A 9,696-nucleotide genomic window follows, 5' to 3' on the forward strand; every position below is an offset into this window, starting at 1 on the left:
CTGGTAATCTCTATTCTACATCCTGTCTCCATGAATTTGACTATTCTAGGCACTTCACATAAGTGTATTCATAGAATAGTTGTTCTTTGGTATATGAAGTATTTCACTTAGCATAATGGTTTCAAAATTCATCCATATTGTAGCATGTATCAGAACATCATTCTTTTTTTATGGCTGAATAATATTCTATGAAATAAAATATACCATATTTGTTTATCTACTTATCAGTCAATGACACTTGGGTTGTTTTCACTTTTTGGCTATTGTGAATAATTGTGCAGCAATTATCAGTATACAAATATCTGTTGAATTCCCATTTTCAATTATTTTGGGTGTATGCCTATGAGTAGGTTTGCTGGGTCATATTAACTGTAGATTTAACTTCTTTGAAAACTACCAAACTTTCACAAAGCTTGTACCATTTTGCATTTCCACTAGCAATGTCTGAAGGTTTAAATTTCTCCACATCCCTCCACATCCTTGTCAACATTTGCTATTTTCTATGTTTAAAAAATGTTTTTATAACCATTCTAGTAGGTGTGAAGGGGTATTTTGTTATGGTTTTGATTTGTATTTCTAATGACTAATGTATGATGCTGAGCATTTGTAAGTCTTCTTTGGAGAAATGGCTATTCAAGTCTTTAGTTCATATTTTTAATTGGGTTGTTTGCTTTTTGTTGTTGAGTTGTAGGAGTTCCTTATATATTCTGAATGTTAAACCCTTATCAGATATATGATATATAAATATATTCTCCCTTTCTCTAGGTTGTCTTTTTCACTTTCTTGATAGTGTCCTTTGAAATACAGAAGTTTCTAAATTTGATGAAGTTCAATTTCTTTCTTTCTTTCTTTTTCTTTTTTTTGGTTGTTTATGCTTTTGGTGTCATACTAAGAATTCACTGCCAAATCAAAGTCTTCAAGATTTATGCCTGTTTTCTTTTAAGAATTTTATATTTTTAGCTCTTATATTTAAGAACTAAATATGCTTTATTTTTGATAGCTTTCCTTTTCTATTTTTGACTCTCCCCCCCCCTTAACTTGTTATCATGTTAAATTCAGCCCTGGTCAGTCACCTTCTGTGTCATAGAGAAAATACTTAACCTCTCTGTGCTTCAGATTCCTTACCTGAAAAAATGGAGATACTACCTTTCTCTTTGGGTTGAAGTGAGAATTAAATGAGAGGATTAAGTGTAACAAAGGTTTATCATTGTTTTTAGAGCATGGGAAGAGTTCTATTAATGCTAGTTTGTATCATTGTCATTATATGCTAGGAGTTTTCATGTATTATAATGCCTTTTTCTGTCACCTATATGAATCTAGCATGGTGATCAGATAATCCTATCTAATAATAGACAAAGCTGGTAATTGACTGTACCTTCGCTACGACTCCCATTGGCTAATCAGCACGATATGCAAATTAGCCGCCGACAAAGATGGCCGCTACTTTACGTACTGCAGGCATCTGGGCCCCGTGTGCAGCCCTGGGCGGCTATTACGCCGCCTAAGCCCCGCCTCCAGCCGGGACCCCTGTGTGCTGCCTAAGCCCTGTCCCTAGCCAGGACACCATGGCGATTAGAGAGCAGGTAAGTGCCGCCCACAGGGAGCACCCAGCAGGGCCTGATCCCGGGTGCCCTGGCGATCCAGCGATCGGTGAGCAGGAAAGTGCGGCCTGTAGGCAGCACGCAGCAAGGCCTGCTCCTGGGTCACCTTGGCGATCCGTGAGCAGGAAAGGGCGGCCTGCAGGCAGCACCCCACCCTGGCCACAGCTCAAGGGACAGTACAACACGCAGTGGAGACCAGGAGCCTGAGAGATAAACAGAGAGGGGCGCCTGCTCCAAGCCTCCATGGTGTGGCTGGGGGCAGGCCCCCAGCAGACACACACACACACACACACACACACACACACAGAGCCTACTCTGAGCCTCCAATGTGGCCGGGGGCAGACCCCCAGCGGGGACACACACACACACACACACACACACACACACACACACACACACACACACACAGTCTGAGCCTCTGCTGCCAGCCTGTGGCCATCAGTAGGACATCCACTGAGGGCTCCCGGACTGAGAGGCAGGCTGGGCTGAGGGAACCCCACCCCCCAGTGCACGAATTTCGTGCACCGGGCCTCTAGTTAAGTATAAAAGAAAATAGGAGGTTTAAGTGGTTTTGTTCCAATAATATTATTGTATCGATAATGCCAATGTTTTCTGAAAAACAAGGAAGTAACTCTCTTAAATATTACAATGTAGTGTGTTATAATAATCAACCAAGGAAATCTTATCATAGGCACCCTGACCTTTGAACAAAGAAAGCATTTGTAATACTTATCAATGCAATCTTTGGGTGGATAGTATGAGCAACAGAACAAATCCACAGAAGAAAAGGTCACCCAAAACTGAAGTCAAGTAAATCAGATGTTAGGACAACTTTAATTCTAAATGCATGGGAACATTTCACATTCAGGAGATGGGCTTGCACCGAGGAAAGAGAAGGCAGCGGGTGTAGCTGATGCTCTGAGCAGCCCTCCCTCTGCATCTGGGTGAGAGGCTGTTGGACAGGGTGACATCTCAGCCAGTGCAGCAGGGTTGCCTCTCAGTGCAGCCCACACTTTCCTGAAGCCCACGCGCCAGCTAATGGGAGGAGAGCTGTAGGCCTGGGAAAGTGGAGGAGGAAGGAGGACACAGAGGGAAGGTGAGTGAGAAGCAAGTGAGAGAGGATGAGCCGAGTGACTACAGCCTCTGCTCAGGTCCCGTGTTTCTTTAAGTGTTTTTCCTCCACCACCAAAGGGAGAAAGCAAAACCAGCACCATTTACTCTTCCTTTTTGTCTATCCCTTACTTCCCCTTCAATCCCTAACTGGTAAGGGCTGGACCTTGCTTAAGCAAGCCCGTCTGTTCCACTTACAAGAGGAAGGGCAGGGGTTGCTTAGACAGAGCTAGGTATTATTTCCACCAGTGCCAATTTTTGCAAGTCATACATCAGAAAGAAAGGGCAGTGGCTGTCCTCGTCCCCGTCTAAAACTGGAGCAGGAGAGAGCTTGGCATGGTTGACTCCCCTGGGTGGACTCATACGGGTAGCACTGTACAATAGATTTGACTGGAGAATAGAGGTAGTGGAGGAAGACTTACAGCCCAGCACTGTACTGCAGATAATTTAAAATTTAGTGCTAGTCTTCCCAGTTCTGAATAAAACTCTCTCAACAACTGGATCTTCTGCTTCCTGCCCTGCTGCTGGGCTTGTCCTACTTCTACTGGCTTCTAACCCCAAACTTTCATTTTATTATTATTTTTTTAATTAGGTGCCTCTTCATCATCTCAAGCTTGTCTCCTTACAATCCAAGCTCTCAGGGCCTCCCTCTCCATTATTAAGAGGCTCAAGGTATTTTTCTAAATAAAGACAGTAATTTCTCTAGAGGAACCAGGTAAAACAAGAACCTACCTCCTCAACTACATCATAAATAACATTAACTGCACTTAGAGTTTCTGTAGACATAATTGATATTTAGGATTATATTGATTTTTTTGTGATTAAAAAATAGAGAGAAGCCAAGAATTTACCTCAGATTGCTTTTATAACTGCAATGTCATAAATTACTCTAAATATAATTTTTGGTGGGAACATTTTTGGTTTTCAATCAATTACTCTGGGAATATTTTCCCTGCTCGAACCCTCTTCGCCATGTTAATTAATTAGATTGACGCTTAGGGCCTGAACAGTTATTGGGATATGCTACTAAACAACATGCATTGTTTTATATCCGTAGCTTCAAGCAGTTTGCAAACATAAATCAGCAATAATTTTTGAAGAAAGCCAAGCATCTTAGGGCTTAGAATGACCCCAGCAAGAGGAGGGATGGCGACACCCACCTCTCTGAGTCAGCTTGCCTTGGCTACTCTGTCCATTGGGCAGCACCTGGGTTCTGGCTGGACCACACCTTCTAATGATTTTGAGGTCCAATCGGTGGCTCTCCAAGGGTGGCGTCTTCCCTCAGTTTTCTCTTGTAGTTAGGGCTAAAGAAATTTGTTGTTTTAAATCTCCATTCAGATTAGAGCCGGTTCCATGATCACCTGGGGGTTTAGCTCTTCTTTCAGCCCCTTCCCTCCAGTTCATTGCTGCCACCCCCATTCTCTTCAACCTCAGAGCTCCCTACCACTTTTTCCTTCATCAACTTTTAGGATTTTATATATGTCATTAGTGTGACCTTTAACCTCCATCAGCAGCCCCAAGGTTACTGGCCTTTTAATCCCATGTCTATAACTGAGAACAGTCATTTCCCTTTTCAAGAAATTGCAGACATCTTAATCAGTGATTAAGTAAGTGCCATTTTTTGAGGGAAGGGAGCCTTTCCTGGCTGACCCTGCCTTCATCACACATTTCCTACTTTGTCAATGTCTGTTTCTGGGCCTTTATCACTGGAAAGAGTTTTGTCACTAGTTTCTGATGGCTTATAACTGTGCTTCTCAAACCTCTCTTTTCAGGTACTCTTCAGGATTCTAAAGGTGTGGTCCAAAGCAGCTCACCATGGGTGTGGAATTTTCTCTGGTCCCTTATGCTTTATTTTATGCCTGATTATTTGGTTACATACTTGCCAGGCTTCCACAGCTTTCTACCAGACTTAAAACCTTATCTGTAAGTATTTTCCAAGAACATAAAGATGCAAGACACGAAGGGATGTTATATTGGAAACACAATATGACAAAACAATTTTGGGGGAAAAATGTGTTCAGTTTTGTCTCTTGCAGGAAGTCTTAGCACTTTCAATATGCAAATATATATTCAGCTTCTGTGATTTCAGATTTTTTTCTTTTGTGTTTCCCAAACTTATTTGGCCAAGGACACCCTTTTAGTATTTAGGCATATCCAGAACACTACGGTCCGCTGAAGACAGTTTGGGGAAGTGTGAACACTTCCTGCTGACCAAGGCTATTTCTTTTTCTCAGTTTTCACAAGGTGAACCTCCACTGGGGGTAGAGTGTCACTCAGCCCGCTTTACTTTACTTGGTCAGCATGTTTCCTTAACTTTTTCTTTCTTCTTGCCATGTGCGGTCATCAAGACTTCTCGAAAATTTCCCCATTGTTTTGCCATTTGGGATTTCACTAGTTATTTTTTTTTTAACTAATGTCCTTTTCTGGCCCAGGGTCCAATCCTATATACCAAATTGTATTTAGTGTCCTTTTAAAAAATTTAAAAGAAATCAGCAAATAAGCAAAAGAGGAAAACTAACTATATGAGCCAATTTGATAATAATATCAAAGTTCTCAGGGACTATTTTTATAAGATATAATAGCCTAATTCTAAAAATTTAGAGTTTGTAACATCCAGATTCTCCTCTTTAGTTTTAAAAAAAATTTTTAAAACTTATTTCTATTGATTTTTAGAGAGAGGGAGGGAGAGAGAAAGAGAGATAGAAACATCAATGATGAGAGCGAATCATGGGTTGGCTGCCTCCTACACAACCCCTACTGGGGATTGAGATTGCAATCCAGGCATGTGCCTTGACTGGGAATCAATCTAGTGACCTCTTGCTTCATGGGTTGACACTCAACCACTGAGCAACACTGGCCGGGCTCTCCTCTAGTGTTTAGTGATACCAGTGTAATTTTCTGTTCTTTAAATTAGGGTAGTATTACACACAAAATCCAACATTTAAAAAGAAATAGTTGTTGTCTTTTTGTTAATCCTCACATGAGGATATTTTCCATTGATGTTTAGGGAGAATGGAAGAGAGGGGGAAAGACAGAGAGAAACATCAACTTATATATGTAATATTGATGTGACTTATACATGTAATATCGATGTGAGAGAAACACATCAATTGGTTGCCTCCTGCATGAGGCCTGACCGAGGCTAGGGCTGGGGAGGAGCCTGCAACCAAGGCACCTATCCTTGACCAGAATCAAACCTGGGACCCTTTGGTCCACAGGCTGATGCTCTATTCACTGAGCCAAACTGGCTGAGGCAGAAATAGTTGTTCTTTAATTTGAGTGAATAAAAATCTAATTGAATGTGCAATTCTTATAAGTACATTGAACTCCACCCCCCTTAAAAGCTGTGTTAGTAATAATAGCTACTATTTGTTGCATGCCTGTTACTGTTTAGTAAGTGCTTTATATGTGATTTTATAGTTATTCATCACATCAATGCTGAAAGGTAGTTACAGTGCAAGTCTCTTACTTTTTTGTTTGCTTGGCAATTTTTCCCTTTATGAACCATCCCTCTCCAACTTCAGTAATTCTTCATGTGCTTTCACTGGCCCCCACACACCTCACCAGGGTTTGGATACAGTGATTAGTCCAGGAGTGGGCGGGCGACTCCAGAAGTACCAGTCAGAAGCCTTTTCTGGGTTTGATGTAACCGTTGTTGAGAGAGGGTCTTGTTCATTTTTTGGAACATGAGTTATAAGAACCATGCGAGCTTGGAGCATCTAGTGGCCATCTTGCTACCACATGGAGAAAGGTTGTCTGAGAATAAAACTAAGCAGAGGTCTTCAGATTTCCAATCATATCATTTGCTTCTTGGATTCCACCAGAGCTGAAGGGATTCTAAGTACTTGGATTTTCCCATTAAGCAAGCCAACAGAATTCCCCAAATATTTGTTTGTTTGCTTGTTTTTTATTGTAATTGGGCTGATTTCCTCACCCTGTCAACTTAATAATTCACAAAGGTACTATTATCTCTATTTTAGCCTTCAAAGTTATCTAGGTAATAAGTGGTTGAGCTGGGATTTGAATCTAGGCCTGCCTGTCTGTTAAGCCCATAGTCCTTTCAATATTCCATGCTACCTCTCATTTATTAACTCAGACATTTAAAATGTTTATTGATGTTAGAGAGAGAGGACAGGAGAGGGATAGAGAGATAGAAACATGGATGAGAGAGAAACATCCATCAGCTGCCTCCTGCATGCCCTGTACTGGGGATTGAGCCCACAACCTGGGCATGTGCCCTGACCGGGAATCAAACCAGTGACCTCTTAGTTTATGCTCAACACTGAGCCACACCGACTGGACTAATTCAGACATTTAGTCATTCATTCTACAGACACATATGCTAGATGCCAGGGCTTTAGAGACATGTGACTGACTTATAATACTAGGTTTTTGTGTCATTGTGATAATCAAGGTTATTAATAATGAAAAGATAATAAAAAGGTTTCACCAACTGAATTACTGTCTAGTCTGATTCTTCCTTTACCCTGATCCCAGTATGGTTATAAAAGGCTACCTAATTGTGGTGTGGTGACTGTGAGAGGGGCATGCATTCGGAGACAAAGGACGGAGAGTCTCCAAACCCACTGCCACTGTCCTAGCTATGGCTCTTCATAGCCCTCAGTTGGTTGTTTGCATGAGTTCTTTACCTTCCATTTACTTACCAAATATTTAAGCATATGGTATGTGGTCTAGCCCTGTGGTAGGGCTAGGGAACTCATGAAGAATAACGCCTAGAATCTGCCCTCAAGAAGTTGGCAGCTTGATTGACATAGACATACCAAATTAGAGCGCAACATGGTCTGTGCAACGATAAAGGTGTTTGCTGAGAGATGGAGGACTATAGAGGAGGGCAGTTTAGCACAGCCTGGTGGTGCAGGCTGATGCACTGATGGCAGGGAAGACAGACTTATAGATGTAATATCTGATTTAATCAACTTTTCATAAGTGATTAGTTGATCCCTTTGAGGAATGGTACCATATTGAGAACTCAGAATCAATCCTTAATACTGACAAGTCAGACCTGCAGCAGCAGCAGCAGCAGCTAGATCAGCTGCAGTTGGGCTCATGAATAGCCGTCATGGCCATTACCATGCCATGTTGTTCATGGGCCCATTATGTTCACGAGGTAGGTGAGGACAGAGACTGGCTGACCACCATTGGATGTGCATCACCCCATCCACACAGGCGTTCAGTGCTGCCTCCTCAGCAGATGTTTTCTTTTGGGAATTGACCTGAGACACAAAAGTCCACACAGTTTGTGCTTACTTGCACAAGTTTATTCGGGTGCTACTTCCCCTGACCTCATAATCTTTCTATCTTGTTCCCTCCAGACCCAGATGAACCAGTCAAGTGACTTGTGATTACCCAGGGATTTATGCATATCCTTACTTAAGGTCACTTCCCCCTCTAGACTGAGCTGATGACTGCTTGCCATCATCCCCATCATCATGAAATGCACTATTCGATGTTTGATGTTCTCCTTACCGGAAGCATTACCTCTCTCTACTGTCTTCACTGGATGCATTACCCTCGGTGAGGCTACAGTTCAGAGGCAGTGAGCGAGGCATGCATGTTCCCTCTTTATCAGTGGGAAGGAGCGGAATATGCCACTTTTACGTAAAGAGTATTTTGAGCTGAAGGCAATTGAGGAGAAAGAGAGACAAGAAAAGCTCTCTGCCCTCTCCCTGTTTGCCTAAAAACAGGACATAAATTTGCAAAGGTGTTTTTCTTCCTCTCTCTACCAGGAAGGACAGAAGTTCATGATCAGAGACAACTCTAGACCTGTATTAGCCCAGAGATACCACCAGAGGAATTTATATACAAAGGTTTACTAACTAGTCTTTAACTTCCATTAGTTCCCCAATATATTTTCCTTCCTTAGAAATTTAAAGTCCTTTTCCTTTGTCTTGTCACCTGTCTAAAAAATTATTGTTCTTTTGTTCAGATCCTATATAAGCCCAACTTCTAACTATCTGTGTAGGATATTGAGATAGTAACAAGATGCATGGGGGTTAATGAAACTTTGTTTTTCTCTTGTTAATCTGTCTTTTGTCAGTCTAATTTATGAGTCCCAACTAGAAAACCTAAGAAGGTAGAGGAAAAATGTTTTCCTTTCCCCTCTACTTTAGTCATAGAGAATACCACAGGGCTGTAATTATGATCTGTGGGAGAGGCATCGGTGCAAAATATGTAGGTGACATAGAGGTTTTGGCCACCTATTCAAGTAACACGTACTCTCTGGACCAGCTCTCGTCTGAATGTACTGTTTCCATTGTGTGTTTTTCATGCAGTGAATAGTTCTGTGCTACAGAATCCTAGAATCCTGGGGGTCTGGATCTAGAATCTGTCTGCCTTGTAACTCTTTTTGGGACTTTCTTACTGTTTGAACCTGCAACAAAATTACCTCTCTGGATCAGGGCCCTGTTTAAATAAGGCAGCCTCGTAATTCATTCAGTAACTAGGCCAGAATGATATCTGCCATCACAAAAGTCTAGGCCAGTGGTCGGCAAACTGCAGCTCACAAACCACATGTGGCTCTTTGGCCCCTTGAGTGTGGCCACGAAGTTTCAATCGCACTGTACGTGCACGCCCGCACGTGATATTTTGTGGAAGAGCCACACTCAAGGGGCTGCAGTTTGCCGACCACTGGTCTAGGCTCCTTGTGCCTATTTCTTAGTGGTGGGAGGTAGAAGATGCAGTAGCCTGTCCTTCACCTGGGAGCGGATACTCTGTAGGCCCCAGACCATTGGAGCCAATATTCATCGGAAGAAAAGAAAACTGGTAATACTATACCATTAATTAACTAATTCATCCTCCCCACCTAATTTAACCATCATCTTCACCCTAAATTAAATGATCTTTAAGCACTGTCATGTAAATGTCTCCAACTATCCAAAGACACATGGACAAATTAAAAGCAAGTATCTGAATAATATGTTTAATGTTATTTTATTGACATGAATGTATATTTAAATGTACTGGT

The sequence above is a fragment of the Myotis brandtii genome, unplaced genomic scaffold (assembly GCF_000412655.1).
Source record: "Myotis brandtii unplaced genomic scaffold, ASM41265v1 scaffold37, whole genome shotgun sequence".
NCBI classification, from domain to species: Eukaryota; Metazoa; Chordata; class Mammalia; order Chiroptera; family Vespertilionidae; genus Myotis; species Myotis brandtii.